The following is a 19,507-nucleotide window of genomic DNA, read 5'->3' as shown; positions in this document are numbered from 1 at the left end:
ATATATTGCTGCTCTGCAATCAGTCCAGTAAAGACCAGCCAGATATACAGTATTCAGGGCTTAATGGAATAACATACAATGCCAGGTTAAAGAAATTATATATTTTTAGTGCTGCGCAGATGAAACGGAAGCAACAGTGAACATAAACCATAGGACATAATTGGAAACAATGAGAGAGTGCGTTTGAGACTCAGAATGGTAGGAACTTCTTTACAAAAAGGCTTGTTGGAGTCTGGTACCAGTTGCCCAACTATGTTATTGAAGTTGATACCTTGGCGTCTTCCAAGAAGCTCTGGTGAGGATTCTCAGATCAATTAACTACTGGCAGTCAAACAATTTTATCAGTCAAAAGTTTACATGAACAAAATGGCCTGCTCATGTGTAACATTTCTTGCCAATAAAACAATAACATTCCCTTTAAACAAATAAAAAGCTAAGTTATGAAGTACAATTAATTTATTCAAAGTCTGGTTTTAACTATTCAATGCTTTAGTAGGAGTAAGGCAGCACAGTGGTGTAATAGTATTGATGCTTCACAGTGCTGGGGCTATTATATGGCTATTGGATAATAATGAGAAAGTTTAGGTCGTAAGGTGCGTCAGCATGCATACAGCAGGCTGCAAAGGAACAAGTAATAGATTTATTCCATGCTGAAAGGAGAAGAAAAAAAACAATGTTTCAGCTGTGGAGCCTTTTTAGGGTGTGGGAAAGACAGGGCAGACAGCAAAGATTAAATAGCACAGGAGAACAAAAGCTGGGAGAGCAGAGGAGGCGGGAGCAGGAGAGAGGCGGAGAGGCCACTCAGGTGGTGCGAAGTGGAGAGAGGTGAAGAGAGGTGTGAGGTATAGAGAGAGGAAGAAAGAGGAAGGCATGAAACAGGCAAATATGTGATGTTTTATATTTAGTATTACTATTTTTGGTATATAATTATTAGTGAAATTACACATATCATTTTAGCAATTTGGGATGCTTTGTCATATAAATCTTGCTATGGTTATGGTCATTTTCACTAAAGGCTTCGGTTAAAAGATAATACCTGCCCCATCTTGATCTAGAGTTTAACCCTGTTACCTGCTATAAAGCACAGGGGGCTCAATTAGGGAAAATGCGTATCATTATAGCTGTCATGATAGCAGGCCCCGGGGCATTTCTCAAACCATGCAGCACAAGTAATCAAAATCAATTGAAAATAAGGGCTGACACAACTGAGAAGAGTGTTAGTGGAGGGATTTATTGGGTAAGGCATGGGAAATAAAACCCACAAAACTTTAATGAATATTTCACCAGATATTTTGAATGTCAGGAAACATAAAAAAGGCTAGAAAAGACAAGGAGGAGTCCTACAGTGGTTTTGAAAACATCTCAGTATTAAATTAGAAAATATTGGAGATACTGTACTATCTGCATACACACCTACACACAAAGTTAAATTACTGCCTTAGGATGAACGAGGTGGTACTATCAATTTGTACTGCTGCATATAATTTTTAGATTCACTAAAATATTGCCTTAGATGTGGATCATTACCGAATGAACATAAATCGAAGAACATTTTGTTTCAAACAAACGGTTTTCTTAAAAACAAAGCTTTCATTAAAAAAAAATATTAAATGTATTTAAATATGTAGGTATTCAGATTTATTTTTCTTTGATTGCTGTATAGTGAAGTGTTTCTATAAATGTAAAGATATTTAATTGAAATGAATATGAATAGCAGAGAATGTAATCAGTTCAGATGCACATTGAGCTATGATATCAGCCTCATATCTGATTATGATTGATTGCTGGTTCTGAGCCAGGCATGGAATTTGGTTCTAGTATATCAAACACTATATATACTGTAAGTTGTAGAGATGTAGAAAGGGGCACTTCAGGTGACTATTGCACGCTCAGTAGTAAAACATAGAATTAAATTGAATGTAACTAAAAGGGAATGGGTTTTGGATGGAGAAAACAAAACTCTTCATTATGCAAAGATTTGTAGGTACACAGTTTCCAGAATGGTACAAAGTTATGACACCATGTGTAGCTAATAAACAGGACAAATTGGCTCCCTCTTATTTTCTATGTTTCGTATGTTCTTATCAATACACATTTCAACACAAAATAAAAATAAAACATTACAAACGAGACATGCCAGATTATAATTTTCTCTTAGGGTTAATTCTTTTGACAAAGACTTTATGTAAACTGTTTGAATGACTCGTGTTATACACACAGATACCTCATTACCCCAGCTTATTGGAAAATGTATTTTTTTCTTCAGCCCAAAAAACAATGGAGACAAATAATAGTCAATGAACATTAAATTTACAACCATAAGCAAAAATGTTTTTTTTATGTTTTTAAAGACCATAACATGTGGCAATGTAGCACAAATGAACTTCTTTGTTCATTTAAAGTTTATTGGAAGCTGATTGATCATACTAAGTAGCAGTAATGTTCTAATGAAGTAACTGAACAGGACATACTAAATGTCTGTGCTCTGTAGATATCTATAATTCCTTATTTAAATGACGTTACATGCATGTTCTGCTTTTAAGTTATACTTTATTCTGCTTTTAAATTCCTAATATTAGGAACTTAAATCAAATTATATTAGGTCCAAATATAGCAGTGGGAATCTCCTCTCCAATTGTGGTGGTGACAGCCAAATGAAACTCCCCTGACAGGCAGGTGAACAAGAGAGGAAGCAAGACAGAAAAAATCCCAGCTACTATGGTTACTTTCGTCTTGAGCCTCTCTGTCACTTCTGCTGGAGGTTGGGAGGTTAGAAAGTTTATTTATGAGAGACTTTTTAGTGACATGGGGCATGAGAGCCAGGCAGACAATTCTTTGTGAGTCCATCTGTGGTAATTCATGTGGAGAAGTGATAAAGTCCAAACAATGGATTGTAGCTCCAAGATTTTTTGTCAGACTGCTGGAGTTGTATTTGATGTTGATGTCCAGAACTGTCAAGTGAGATGGGATTGCATGTTTGGGAGGTGATGGGAAAGTATATAACATCTCCTTCCTCTCTGCTGTAATGAGACCTGACAACACTAGCTTTAAACAAATTGTTTCCACTTGTGTAATAGACCTCAGCTGTTTCTGAACTGAAAACGTCTTGGTTTTTGTCTTGATAAACCAAGTTAACTGACAGACTTGTGACAAACTTGCCATTTTCCATGTTGCCACTGATTCTACTTGAAAGTTAGAGGTATTTGGACTTTATGAACATGAGCAAGTTCAGTGACATGAATTTCAAACAAATCTCACTTAGACTGCATATTGGGCATATTGGAAATATAAGGAAGCGCTACAATTGATCATTCCAGGATTTTGGTATCATTGTTTGTTATGACCCTAAGTGTCTAGGGGTAAAGGGGTGTAACATTTAGGATAATTCTTTTGGAAGCAGGTGGGTTTTGGTGAGGGACTAGGAAGCGTGATAACAAAGGTGGGTGCAAAAGTGATGATTTTAAGTTGAATACGTGACTGGTAAAACACGATAACACACAGGGTAAGGAACTAGAGTGGTGCCAAAGAAAAGAAAAGAAACAAAATGGAGCTGGCTAGGAAAGTGAGCGAAAGCTAACATGACTACAAAAGAAAACCCAAAACACATGGTCTTCGGCGTCTTCAACACCCTAGTTAACTTTCACTGACTACCCAAAAGACAAATGGCGGTCACCCGTACTAAACTAGTGTACTAATACAAAATCAACTAAGTGTGTAGAATGTACCCAACAACCTAAACTAACCTAATATACAAAAGTTCACACAAAAACACAAGTGAACTAGGAATACAAATGAGGGAAAACGAGAGTAATCAACAGGAACAGGGTACAAAAGAACACAAAGGTTGAACATGTAACACGTTAGGACAAGGTAATGGCAAAACAAGGATAAACACAAACAAATGAAAGTACAAAGAACTTTGTTTTTTTTTCAATTTCCTATATTTACCTTAATGAACTCTAAATTTTTAGTATGAAATGAATTAATCAGCTAATGCAGCAGGACACTCCTTTACTCCCAGAAAGCTGTTCTGTCCTCTCAGGTGACTATTCAGATCAGCATTTTCAAGCTGATATTTCTGCATTGCAGTGGGGCATTAAGTTTAAGAATAGAAACACATACCACTTTATAAAAAAAACACCTTTCTGAAAATTTAATTAAACCAAATCCACAGGGATTAGTCCAGCCAGCATGGGGTAATATTGTGACATGAAATCTAAACATTTTATGTTTGAATTGTGCTCTGTTTTTAAAGCATTTATTGGTTAAATACAAAATAGACTGTCATTCAAAAGAAAAGCAATCTCCTTAAAGACAACATGCCTAATTGCAGAGTAGCTCACACCATGAATTAACTCTGCACATAGCTTGGCACTCCACATTTTTAGAAGAAAAACATTAATTCTTGTTTAACAAAATATTTTTTTTTGCATCAGTTTGATAAAGCATAGTGACTTATTTATGAGATGCCTATGTAGATATCATTTATCATTATCACTTTTGATATAATGTGGTAACAAATTCAATTAATACAGTATGTACTGTAGGTTTTTTAAGCCTTCTGGGAAACGTCTATATAGTTAAGCAGATAACACTATTCCCTGAGAGTCATTATTTGCAATTATTTGTATTTTGTAAGTTTGATTAGATATCCCATCAGAGAAACCTACATCGGTGCATGAATTAATTTTAATGATTAACTCCTCGCTGATCTAGGACAGCATAATATTTTGTTGATGGCATGGCTAAATATGAAGTACAGATACAGATGTTCATACTTTTTTCATACTGCACCAATATACTGTACTGAAATCTGTTTAGGACTTTCAAATAAATACAATTTTCTCTAGGAACTGATTGTGGTTAATCTTTTCTTAAATAAATAGAAATTAAATGAATATGTGATTTCAAATATTAATGGAGTAAGCCACACAAAGACTACATTAAAAAATATAATACTGTATACTTGCATTTCCTCAGAGGTTTGTAATGAAATTACAGAGAGGAAACCCATCTTACTGATCTAATTACAAGCTTAATAAACTGAAAACCTTACTAATACATTTTTCATCAAGTCTCCCAGTAACTCAGATTCACAACATGTATTAGCAAGTTAATAACGTAAGTAATTTTAACAAATCAAGCCTCCCCACAGTGCCCATATTTACATCTTTCTCAAAGAATGCTCTAGGCTTGTCCTGGCGTCTGATATTTATGAGGCATATTTATTCTTACAAGTAATAACTTGCATACGTTGATATTAACTTTCATTTCCAATGTCTCAGTCTAGATTTGTATTTAATTCAAATCCTTTTGGATTTCCTTGGCAACAGAGAATGTTAGCTGCTTCTCATAATTAGGAGTCATCTGCAAGCTTGATGAGAATTCTAATAATATTAGAGGTCTAACTTGCATGTGTCAGCTACAAAGAAAGATGTTCCTAATTCTAACCCCTGTGGTACACCATAAAGAGCCTCTCTAGTATTTCAAATTGTGTTACTTTGTGTTTATGTTGCATTAAAAATTTCTAAGCCCACTTATATGTAGCACCTTGTACTCCAGCTGTTGTATTTGGCCAAGATATACTGATGGAAAAAAGAAACAAAACATTTTCTGGAATGAGAATAGTTATAGCTTATGTACTTTCACAAAAAGTTGTCAATTTGTTTTAAGCCTTCTGACCAGCAATACAGCTTGTGCAGTGAGGCCTTGCAACTTGCCAATCACACGAAAGGAATTTGGGTGCATTTTTACCCAACGAGGTGCAGGTGGAGCAATGCCTGATCAGGTCCCCTTTAAAAAGGCCTTAATTCAAGGCTTAGGTAACTGCAAGAAAAAAGCCAAACTTAGTCAGTTTTCTGTGCATTCCATAATGCCTTAAATGTCACCAGAAGCAAGGGAGAGAGCCATTGGCATGTTGCAGGCAGGCATGTCATGTGCCAGTGTTGCTAGACACTATGGAGTGAGCCACTCCACTGTGTCCCAACTGCAGAGAAGGTTTCAGCAGGCTGGCAAGACAGATGACCGTCCAAGATCTGGTCGCCCTCAAGTGATCACACCAGAGCAGGACCGACACATCAGACCATCTTAGAGTTTGTTTCAGATCTTCAACCTGTACTGCTGCTGAAACTGCCATCAGACACAATGCCCACATCAGTGACAGGACAGTGAGGCTCCATGCTGCTGGCCATAGAGCAAGGCAACCTGTCAGGGGCCCTCTGCTCCCACATCCTAGATGTCACACCTGAGTAGCTTGGACCAGACAGAGGGGCTGCGATGGACTCGTCAGTAGTGGCACCAGGTCCTCTTCACGGATGAGTCACTTCACTTCAGCCAGTTCCACGCAGACGGGAGGGCCAGAGTGTGGAGGAGGAGGTGTTGCGTTTCTTTCTCTAATCAGAAATGTATTTACCATAAGCACTATAGAAATTAATTTTAATTTTAATGATCGCATATAAAAATCTAACATGTTACATCTAAGCTTTCTTTTCCAATTTAATTATCATGCAATAAACATTGAATTAATGAAAAAGGAAACTATTTTTCCTCATACCTGCGATTAGGTTTGTTAAACTGGTCATTAATTGGATAAACATCTTTCTTGAAAACAGAACTTCCTGTGTGTTTGCATCAAAGTATAGAAGAATCCCTGGTGATCTAACAGCATGTCGATGAGGAAAAGAAGGCTGTTTTTTTTTCTTCCTAAAATGAGCTGAGCTGAAGGACATTAAAATATCAGGGGAGGTTGTTATTTTGAAAGAACAAGCTGAGCGCATGTTGAAATCAAACATACCATGCTGGTTTTCTTGCTGAGATAAAACATAGAAGAAGGTTCAGCCTCGTGATCTCTTCTACCATGCACTTAGGAGGTAGGAACATCTATAAAAAAGAAAACCAGTTACTTTATAAAATGACTACTTATATGTTTATTTATTTTGTTTTAGTATATGAGCAATCAATGTTTGATGCATACAAAACCATGGTGCTTCCACTGATATATAATTACACCAGTCTATTGTTTTACTTTATGACAGCTCTGGGCTTTAGTCTTTATTTTTCCAAAATGGTTTGATTTTTTTTATTTCTTGGCTTTCTAAACTGTCTGTGCTGCCTTTCAATAGAGGCTTGATTCACATCAGAAATTAATGTAGTTTATTTAAGGTAATGGTTGTTTATCTTTTACTACTGTCTTGGTTTTTCTTTCTTTCATGTTTCAAGCCAAAGAGTCGAAATGCATGCTCTTATCACTGAAAAATCATTCTCTCCTAAGACTTTGCCCTGTTTTTTCACGCTTTTCATTATTCTGTCCACTAAATATTAATTTTTATTTTATGAACCTAGAGCTACTCTATTTGCTTTCATATTTGAACTGTAGCAAATGCTACATTCCCTTGAGATATTACACATTATATACCAGACCCAGACCATGATCAGATATAGTATGTACTGTACAACACATAACCACTTTTCAGCATCTTCTCTGACCTCAAGATCTGTTAATACTGTGGTTTATTGCCAACTGACATTGCCTGACCTATGGCATTCCATCCTTACCATAATGAATGATTCCTTGCATTGAACTTATATCATTTTTATGTTTACTCATGTTTTTATTTAATGTGTGTACTATTGTATATTTTGTAAGACCTGTATAAGGGTGTCTGTTAATCATAACTAATAATGTCTGCCTTAGAAACACCTTTCCGCAATACATGTATCAACAAGTCAGGTTGCTTTATTGTGACAAAATGAATAAGTGTCTGTTTAGAGGTTTGTTTGTCAGAACAATTTAACAAACCATATATAAATAAGAAACATGATACATGGTTTCAGGAGTGGGATCAGTTCAGGTTTAACTTAAAAAAGTATATGTGTTTTATATAATGTGCTGTGCTGACATTAATATCCTACACTGAAGAAAAATGAGCACCCTCTACATAGTGGAAGCTTAGGCAAGATAGGAGGCCATATGATGAGGGAGTAAATGTGAAGTGAAACCTTAATTCTGAATGTTTGTATTTTGAAGGAACAGAATGTCTGTGCCATGGAGAATTGGCATCTGCAACACTTTAACCCTTCATGAATTGCCATCTGTGAAAATCGCCACATACAGCTGTCCTAGTACAAGAAAACAAAGCATTTATTGCCACAGAACAGGTGGATTGACACCCTACTTTGCTATAGACAGACAATTATTTATATTGTATGTGACAGTTGTTGACAGGACTCCTATTTCTTAATTCAACAGAACTAATAAAAAATACAGCAATGGAAATAGAGAGACTAAACAGAATACAAAACAGGCAGGAATCCTTGAACGGCTTCTAGTCTGGTTGAAGTCTTTACATGAACATTAGACAACGAGTTTTATTACCAGCTATATTGAAAATTGACACTGCAGTCACTGCAAATAATTTGTGTGTGAATTGTGTTATATCGTTTACATGCCCAAGCAAATTTCCAATCTAGGACAATAAAATTAAGTAAGTCCATGGACGATACCTCCACCTTCTCACCACAAAAAAATATGTACATTAATATATATGTATGCGCTGTGTAAAGCTTTATATTCAGGCAGTGTTCTTGTTGAAATAGAACATTGAGTACATATTCTTATATGCAATATTTCTTACTTGATACATTGATTACCACAAGACACATGCCTATGGTCTCCTGTAGAAGCTCACCCAATACCTTACAACAAACATAGAGCAACATTAACTATGAGAAGGCCTGAAAATGCCTGTACACCTCAAAGATCTTCTCAGGCAACCTTGCACAAACAGTTCATTTCTTTACTTCTGGAGTATCAATTGCTCATTTGTATCGAGTTGCATTTTGCCAAATATTGAGAAAAATGCCTGGGCACTCTGTGTGGGGCCACTGTATTCTCAATGTTACTGTAGATATGCAGTGTGGGTATTACCAGATTGGTTTCCATGTGCTGAGTAGGACAAACTCAATCTGTCACAAAGCACAAGCTCTAATGGCATTCCAGAGAGCCCTGGCAATAGATCTGCAAGGGCAACAGTGATATGCACTCTTCATTTATCTTTATTGCATCATCATCCTGGGACCTGGTGTAGAAAAGGATTAGAAAACCTCTTTGAAGTCACAGGGCACGTCCAGAATTATGGGCCTATACTCATACATTCCAAATGCCACCTGTTAAAAGATTAGGTGCTCTTACTTGGAGACATAGTGAGTGGACAGGACATAGCTACCACAAACCAGTGCACGATGTTTAGACAGGTAACCACCTGCTGGAATTACAAGCATTTTCAACTATGCACTGTTTTGTACATTTTGGGTTTCGATCAGAGGCTGTAAGCCTATTGAATTAGTTTTTGAAAAAGGAATTGAAGTTTCAGTGGGATAAAACACAGCAGCAGGTATTTAGATCCTAATCTTGATTAAACAGCATGAAAGTAGGCTCGTATCAATATCTCAGCATCAGATAGATGAAGCCACAGTTTGAATTGAGTACTGTTAAGCAAGTGGATATTCTTTTGATTTTCTAACATGCCCATCAGACAACACTTTTTTGGCCCCGGATATGTACTATATTTACTTCACTAATGAAAAAAATGAGAAATGCTTAATGCAAGTCAAAAGGTATGAATAAATAAGCAGAAGCATTGCTTGCCAAATGAGAAAAGTATACATACTATATACAGGTATAGTGTAAATACAGTATATAGAATGACTACATATAGTATACAGTAGAGTATTTAGTGCTTTAATTTTTTATTTAATTTATATTTAATTATATTTTGTTCAGACATAGGCCTCAGTAAAAAAATCAGTTTAGATTAAAAAAGAATCTCAAAGAGTCAGAGGAAGGGCATTCCATAACAATAACAAGGGAGCAATGACAGAAAAAGCACGGATAAAAGACAGTGAGTAAAGCACCAGCCTGAACAGAAAGGAGCCTATAGGAGGAGCGCGCACATTAAGGGCTGAGCTGTATGATGGAGATACAGTAGATTATTTAGAGCCTTAAAAGTCAGTAACAAGATCTAATATGGAATATGGCACTTTATAGGCAACAAATTGAGAGATTTAAATGTAGAAGTGATATGCTGTCTGTATCAGGTTAGAGTTAGAAGTTTAGCTGCAAGGTTTTGGACCTATTGCACCTTACTTAGAAGAGTGATAGGGACCCATAAAGCAAAGAGCTGCAGAAACCCAACCTTTGTGTCACAGTGTAACTGCATGAATCAAGCACTCAGCTTTAGACTTGCCCAATATGGGCAATATTTCTAAGCTGAAAAGAAAGAGGTCTTTATCAAATATTCCATATGGGGCTCAAAAGACACAAGACAATTAAATGGGACTCCCAGATCCAGATTCCTGCCTACAGTTGACATATGAATGGGGAAGCCAACCACAACTTTTGTGAATCTCTCCAGCTTCTCCAGGTGACACAGCTCTCTTGAAGTCAGCTGTTCACAAACCTCTAGTCCACCAAACATTGAGTTCACAGGTCTGAATACTTATGCAGTCAACTTATTTAAGTTTTTTTTTCCTTTAGTTTCTGTTGACATTTACTATAACCTATTTTATCCATGGAGGTCTTCCATGGGAGCATTAAAGTTTGAAAAAATATTGAAGTTTAAAAACATGTGAATGGATCATTTTGTAATTACAGATTTCATATAGGTTTAATCTGAAATAAGAGTTTCAACTTCAGAAACACAAATGGACAGATTTTTCCATACTCTTTGGAAAAATGTATAAAGACATGTCTCTTGTTTTCAGTTGTAGTTTCCACTTTGAAACTCTGTCCTCTAGTTAATATTTCACAGTTTATTCTGAAGACGTACTTAAGGTCGACTTTGTCTATATGTCCAAAAAAAGGACACATTCAAAACAGAATAGTAGTTATTATTCATTGTGTAAAGAAAGCAAATCGCAGGAAAAGATTTAAAATAAAGGGTAATGTAGTAATTTTCTTTTGAAAACATAATTAATGCAAACATTCATTACAAAATGTATTTTGCAATTGCATATCTAGAGGATGTAAGTATAATTCTATAAGAAAAAAGTTCACTTTTGTCATGATTTATCATTCCCATAGTAATGGAACATAAAAAACTAATATGGTCTATAATTTCCAAATTATTCAGTCTGCTAAAGATAAAGATTTTTTAATGTTAGCATTTACGAATGAATTCCTTTTGCATTGTTTATATATATTATTCTAAACACAAAATGTACAGGTAATTGCATTACATTTTTGAAATTATGCTGTTAAAGTTGAAGTTCTCTGCGTCATTAAAGTGTTAAAATGTGACATTGAATAATTAAATAATTTGACCACAAAGTAACATTTGTGCAGTAGTATCTTGCTACTTTCTTACATTTACGTTTCTTCAACTATGCTGATGCTTTTTAATCTCTCAAGACCAACATCAGAATTATACCATAGTAAAAGTAGATACAATGAATTATTCCTTGTACATCTACAGTATCTGTTACCACTACTCAAAGCTACAGTAAGATTTCATCTCATTGTCCATTTGTTATTAACTTCATCAAATGTCCCTGAAATCTGGTCTTACCTCTGCTACTATCACACACTTTTTAAAACAAACTTGGACCAAAGAGGTGAACCACAGTGTAACCATGATTACCAATCTGTCTTTGATTTCTTCAGTTTAATAATTTCTGCAGTTAATTATTTAATGATCCAACAGTCCATTCATTACATTTTCTTTGTCTGCCACATGATCTAATGATACCGTAGGTAATACCCCCAGAAATTCAGATGTATCAAATTAATTGCCCTGTACTGCACCACTAATAGCAGGTAAAAGTATTATTCAACATTAACAGCCTTGATGCTTTTATGTGCTATAACAATAAAAGTAATATCCAGTATTGTGCATAATATACTGTATGTTGTACTGCCACTAAACCACTAAAATTTAGGGTTAAGTTTCAAGACAAATGTCTGGCATACTTACAGTAGCTGTTCTTTAGAACAATGTAAATAAATTATATACAGTAATCTACATCATCAGTGATAAAATTGCAATTTTTTTATTGAACTCTGAGATGGTTGGAATGTGTTATACTTGTGTGGGTTGCATCTTGTGTTAGTTTTAGAGTTTTGTGCATAATAATAAGATTTATTATTTCAGTTTTCTTAAAAAGAGTAGACCACCCCAAACATGACCTTAAACTTCCTCTCAGAGGGACTACAACACAATTTGTCTATTAATGGCCTAAGAATTTTCAAACAATATTACTAGAAATTACTATGAAATAACTGTTTATAAGCATGTGCTGTCTTTCTGTTACTCTTTTACACTTTACTTAAAAAAAGCAATATGAATACATTTCAGATTTCAATAACAGCATAGCAATTGTAGCAAATAATGTATGTTTCTATGACAATTTATTTCCTGAATTAGTCAGAATTCAACGATACAATCTGCCGTTATTGGCCCTGTGTGTGATTAGAAACAAAAAAGTATGATAAGAAAAAGGATTTTTCAAAAATTTACATCAGAAACAAACAGTCAGTATGGTAGTATGACTTTTAGCACAGCTGCCTCACAGCTTATGGGTTGTGGATTCTGGTCTTGGGTGTTTGCATTTTCTCCTCATCTCTGTATGTGTTTTCTCTGAGTGCTCCTATTCCCTGCCAGCTTCCGAACACATGATGGGTGGGTTAAGTGGCATCTCTAAATTGTTCATATTTGTGTGTATCTCTATTTGTGTATGTATAGTATATAGGCGTCCTGCATGGACTGGTGTCCCATCCCACACTCAGTCCCTTATTGATCCATACATCTGTCAGATTAGGCTTCTGTTGATCATGTTTGTCTGTTATATCAAGTTGCTGTGAATGATGGATGTAATATAAGCAAACAAATATATACTTTGGTTAGATTTTGTTAAAAACTACTAAAAATTTGTGGACAATATTTCACCGCTAAATTCTTTATTAACTTAATATGCAAATGTTTAATAACATTGGATAATACATTGAAAAAAGAGAAGTTAAAGATGACCTACTGTACTACAGATGTTTCAGAATAAAAACTGAATAATGAAAGTTAATACTAAAAATCATTCTGGCTGCACATCACAACCTAAGGCAAAGTAAGGAAAGTGAAACAGGAATGTAACACAATTGCACTGTAGGGACAAAGCCTATTATTACACTTAGAATTAAGTAAAAATAAGATTGTAATAATCTTGGTGTTCCCTTGACAAAGCAGCTTGGTCCCTGTCTGTATACTTGTGCTAATAGACCCCTCTAAAAAAAGACATCATGTGCAGTAGCTGTACGAAAGCTGAACAGTGTAATGATATATAGCAGTGGTTATCCAACTTTTTGGACCAAGTACCAGGCACCAGGACAACTCCCAGCCTGGACTGAGCAGCTGTCAAGTCAGTCCACGGACCAATCCAGCGCTGTATTCTCACGGAGACGTTTAACACTATGGATGTCTGGCCAACAGATCTTTGAGTATAAATCAGCTATTTTTCATGTTTGAGACTTGAACTAATATCCCAAACATGTTTGATGTTAGTTCACAGTAGTAAATGCATATTTACTTGTCTTGGAGAATATGAATGTGATGTAAGTTATTAACTCTTGACTTCTTTATCCCTGACTAAATGATGAGCATTTTGTATCACAGTAGATTGTTTCACAGATATACAAGTACTTTATTACATTTGTTGTTAAATCAATTACATGCATATTATATATTTCAAATCCATGCATGATTGATTATTAAAATTTCTTAATGCTGTAGCCTGGGTGTCGTCCCAATTCCAGACAGAGAGGAAAAGCTTTACCTTGAGGCTCAGCAACTCAAAAGTCAGCAGCTTATTGTGTCCCTTGTGACCATACCTAAACATCTGTTTGATTAAATTCTCACCCAGAGAGAAGGAGTTACCTACAGATCCACCAAAAACAGTCAGTGAGCGAAAGATAGTGGGGGACTGAGTTATAAGACTCATTGACTACATAGACAATGTAGTGTGCAAGAGCGATTAATGGCATGTTGCCTGAAAAGGTAGGTTGACAATTCTGCAAGACAAATTTAATGGTTTTGCTTGTAAGCTTAGGTGTCCCGACCTCCAGCCAGCAGAGTTCAACCCACAAGAGAACTAATCAGCACCAGCAGCAGGTTAATAACAACAAGTGCCGCCGCGCGTGTTAATCCATCAGCACACACTCTACCGTGCGACACGCAGCGCTATTTAAACCACCCAGAGCCGCTTCCCGCTGCTCGGTATTGAGTCTTCTCATAGAGAGCTCTACCTGGCGTTTTCTGAACCACGCTTACTCTGGCTACGGAACTCCCTTTTGCCTCTCGACTTTGGACCTAGCCTGACATTTCCGATTGTACGCCTGTCTCGACATCTACTGACTCCTGCGTCTGCACAGGATCCGCACATCTCTTCATTGGGGATCCCTTACATTAGGAGCAGAATGTGTCCAGGGGTCTTCTCAGGAATTGTACCCATGCCGCATGCAAGCACAAGGAAAGGAAGAGAAAATATGCAGATTCAACACATCCTGTAACTCGGTGGTGAATTAAACAAATTAATGATTTGGTTAGTGTTATATGGTATTATGACAGCGTACAGTATTTTAGTTGGGGTTGTGCATAATCATTGTTGCTACTGTACAGTATGATTAGAACAGGAAGGCATTAATTGGTAAATAAGAGTTTAATTGTTATTATTAAAGTAAGATTTGTGACAGCCACATGGAGCTGTGGTACATTAAAGATTCACTGCGCCACGTGGCACTTTTACAGAATATTCCTGTCCTGCATCAGATTGCTTGAAAAAATAAAAATGGCATTATACTATTTCATAGTAGTACACCCACTAACCTTCTTTACATACAAATTAGTGAGTGTCTAGAACAGGCATCCCTGCCAAGCGGTAAATTCTGAGCACTTCTAAGAAAAGACTGGACAAAGCTTCAGATTTAGTGAGCTTTTGAACTAGCAATATGAGACCCCCTGTGACCTGTGACCCCCTCTTGTTTTCAGATCTTTTTTTATATTTTCATGCTCTCGTAACAGAAGTTACAAATTTTAAGTTTAAAATAGAAAAATCCATTATTCTATGTATGTACTGTACATGTATGTATGTAAATAGATCTATAAGAGATCAGGGTTTGGGCATTTGGTGATTGAATGTGAAGCTCAGTGTAAGGTGGAGTGTTTATCTTTCCTAGATCAAAAACATGTCTGTAGACCTACAGGATAAGACAGCTATTTATTCCCCATGATTTGAAAGTTGGTAAATAAACTGAGTGGACAGATCAAAGATCAAGAAAATTTTAGAGCTGACAGTAAATATGTGATGCAAAACAAACAAATCATTCCTCTTTTGCACTATTTTACTGCCATAATAAAAGTCACAACTTTTAAAGAAATATTTGTAAGAGGTTGGCACACATGCTAGTTTGCAGATGAAGATACAGTATTTTGTGTGTCACCCAAAGCCCTTTTCAGTCAATAGTAATGTTTTATGGATACCCTAGTGTTAGATGTAACTTATAATGTTTTATAACCTGAAGAGGTTTGAGTAAGAAACTGCTTCAATGTATAGTATGTTGGTTGTAAAGAAACAAGTAAAAGCTCATTTTACACTAAAGAGCAGAAAGAAAAAACACAGTGTTTCACCTATTGAGCCTTCAGGTCTTAGATACCTAACCAGATTAATCAACTAGTCAAAGTGCTCACACATTAAGAAGGCTTAACAGCCGAAAATATAAGTGTTTTATAACGCTTTGCTAGATTAATAGACAACCAATAATATTATTCAAATTATTATTAATATACACAATAACTATTATCTGTTAATAATTGATAAATAACAGGTATTACCCACTCAATTTCCAGTAGCTTTATCCAAGTTGGGGTAACAGGGGAGCTGGAGCCTATCCCAGCAAGGGAGGAGTGGGCACAAGACAGAATACAGGATGCCAGTCCATTGCAGGGTACACACAGATGCAAACATACGCGTATTCAGGGCTAATTTTCTCAGAAGCTGATTAACCTACTAGTATATTTTTGGAATGTGGGAAGAAACCAAAGCACCCAGACATTACCCATGTGAACATTTATTGAGAGTTTATACTGCACCCCAATATCCACATTTTAATCAGGAAGGGATGGTGTGCTTAAAGAGCTCAGATTATCTGTTTAAGAAGCTTCCTAAAATCTGTAACCTTATTAGGACCTTACAATATTTTCAAAAGGTCTGATTAACAGATTTTACAGTAGATCACTTGGTTCAAGTAAGAAAATTAGAGAACAGCTTAAACAAAAGCCACAAAACAGTGGGCTCCTGAGGATCAGGACTGGGAAGACTTGCCATTAGTGTTTTCTATAATAAATTAAAACACAAGGTCAAGCACTATTGTTATTAGAAAACAAATACTATACTACTACAAATACAAATTTTAATTTTCTCATCGGCAAGAATAAAAGCAGCATGATTCCCAGAGGGCAGCCCACTCACCATGTGTGCTGATACAATATACAGGTACAGCACATAAGAAAAAAAATGCACTTTATTACACCCTAGGCCAAATTCAGAATTTTCATCTTGCACCCAAAATTCCTTTCACTTGACACTTTCTTGATGTCCTTTAAGTCTCTGCTCCCCCTTGTCCACCCACGAACCAACCAGTGCTTCAAGCTGAGGTCCTCTTTCAAAATGTTCTCCACACTCCCATGCTTTTGAGACAGTCCCGACTGCACAGAGTCTCTTGTAAGTCAGATTTCCAGGCACAACCCATTGCAGGGCTCTTTCAAGTACAGTAGGTAAACCCCCAGTAAGCAACACTTCAGGCAATTCTGCTGCTCCCCGCAATCTCTGTTCTTGACACTTTAAACCCCATTTGGTAATCCATTTATCTCGTCAACATTTACCCAGGTGCAAATCTGGCTAGGGAGCACCCCATGGAGTAACTAAAAGTGGGAGATCTATCTTTCAACTCCCATTATAAGACAAATAACATACAAAACAGAGGGGCAAACAAATGACAGTAATACAGTGCCCATTCACCTGCAGTGCCCATTCACCTCAGGGGCGGAGCGATGGCTCTGTGGCTCTGTTGCCAAGGTTCTGCACCTGTGGCTGGAAGGTTACCAATTCAAGTCCTGTGGCCGGCAGGGAAATGCTACTCCATTTGGCCCCTGAGCAAGACCCTTAACCCCAGCTGCTCCAGGGGCACTGTATAAATAGCTGACCCAGCACTCTGACCCCAAGCTTCTCTCCCTGTATGTGTGTCTCATGGAGAGGAAGCTGGGGTACTGTATGTGAAAAGAAATTCCTAATGCAAGAAATTGTATATGGCTAATAAAGTGATCTTATCTTATCTCCTAGTACACACATACAATTTGAAATTTCATGTCCCATAACGCTTTGGGTCTTACGATACCATAAACATGTCTCAAGCTTTGTTGCCGATTCAGAACCCATAAAACATATACTGTAATATTAAAATAAAACTAAGTAAATATACTGCACTGTATGTGAATGCATACTGTACAACCACCTACAGGCTATGAACTAGTTTGGTTTGTAATATGTAAAGAATACTCAATAAAGTAACTTAAAAGTGTACTCTACTCATAATGCATCATTTACTTTTATTCAGACATCATTAACATTCAATAATTAACGTAATTTCCCAGGTCAAGCTGCAGTTGTGGTTATTCATAAGAAGGTTCTGACATTTTCCATGTTTATTTTCAAGTAACACACCTGCCTTTAGTTCATAATTACTGCTTTAAGTGATCTTTGAGTCTTAATTAAGAGAAATGTATTCTGCACCACATGGGTTTTAAATACTTTTTACAAATTGTTAGCATTTGAAATGGTGCAATTTTGTATTTCAGACAGAAAAGAAGTAATGTACATGGCAATTTAAACTGAAATAATATTTGCCAGTAGATCTCTTGTACAATACAAAGTAATAAAATGCAAAAGTATAAATGTGAAGATTGGAAGAATTAGATCATTTGATACACTAAAATGTCCAGTATATAAATATGTAAAAAGGTAAATGATAAAATAAATTAGTGATAACCTAGATAATACAGCATCCATAAACCCCTGAAAAAGCATTAGGAGCCATTCACTGAAAATAAAAATAAACATTGCATTGCTTCTTTTGAAAATGTAGGTTTGAATTCTGTCATTGTGTCTGAAGGTGACATCTAAACAATACCAAATTGACTCATTCCTCTTCTATTCAGTTTCCATTTTCTGATAGAGCTTAAGCTCTTGACCTTGTTTCATTAACTTTCTTCAGAATGTTACCATGTAAGCTACAATTCTGATTCCCCTTTAAAAGGGTCATGAAAGCTAGGCTCTTCAAAACTCATAAAGGATAATTGAGTCATTCATTGATATGTTTTCTTCAGCTTTGGTCTTTATTCATTGTACTGAAATTGCTAATAATGTGCTTGGTGTCAATCTGTTTATCAATTCCTGTATTGTGCATTTTGCTTACTAAATTACAAGAGAAAAACAAACAAAAAAAAGCATATGAATCATCTTTCAATAAGGTCCTCAATAGATTGCATCTGAAAAAAGCTAATTTTGTCTGACAAAAACTCATAATACCACACTGACAGTAGTACCTTGTCTCCTACAGTACACTGACAGTCGAAAACTAGAACATACTCTACATACAGTAGTGTACTGAAGGTCAAAGTCTGTTGTCAGTTTTGGAATTCTACAATAGCAGATAATCAGTAAAGGAAGAACTATTCAATCCATGGGTTACAAATCATTTACAAGAAGGGGAAAGGGAAATGGCAAATCTAGGGAATGTTTAAAGCATTCAACATTAAAAAATCCTTTTGCTTTAATACCCACAAAGAGCAATTGCACACCACCCACCTTAATCTTGGAGTCAGATCTTTTGCTTTTGTTTCAGAATCTTATGTACATTATACTCTGGCACAGCATATTTTTTGCCTCACTGACCTTGGGTCCAAGGTTTAATCCTGAATGGTGCCACTGTCTGTGTGGATTTTGCATGCTCCCCCTTGCATTCATTTGTATTTTCACTCAGTGGTCTGGTTTTCTTCCACCTTCCAAAGACACACGGTAGTGTTTCTGAATTGTACTTGCACACATATTACCTATGCTGGACTAGTAAGATGATCATCTGATCATTGCGTAGTTGACCTTTGGGTCCAATTTCTTTGAGGATTGGTTAACAGGAATAAGTGACATTCTTAAATGAATAAATCATAAGGGGAAATACTATGACTTTGTATTGATAGTCTTTGACACAACATTAAGCATACTACTTTGTGTTTTTTTACCACACCAAGCATTACATTTATGCAATTTCAACAACTTATGTTAAAGCAATCTTTAACTGTCTTTTACTGTAGGCAAATTCACTTATCTTCTTGGCAAAATCACATTACTATTTTTGATCTATTAAAGTAAGCTTTAAGTATTTTAGATTTTAGATACGTCTAATTGGTAAAAA

This window comes from Lepisosteus oculatus, chromosome 2 (assembly GCF_040954835.1).
Source record: "Lepisosteus oculatus isolate fLepOcu1 chromosome 2, fLepOcu1.hap2, whole genome shotgun sequence".
NCBI lineage: Eukaryota > Metazoa > Chordata > Actinopteri > Semionotiformes > Lepisosteidae > Lepisosteus > Lepisosteus oculatus.
The sequence above is the reverse complement of the archived record's forward strand: the minus strand, read 5'-3'. Positions refer to the sequence as shown.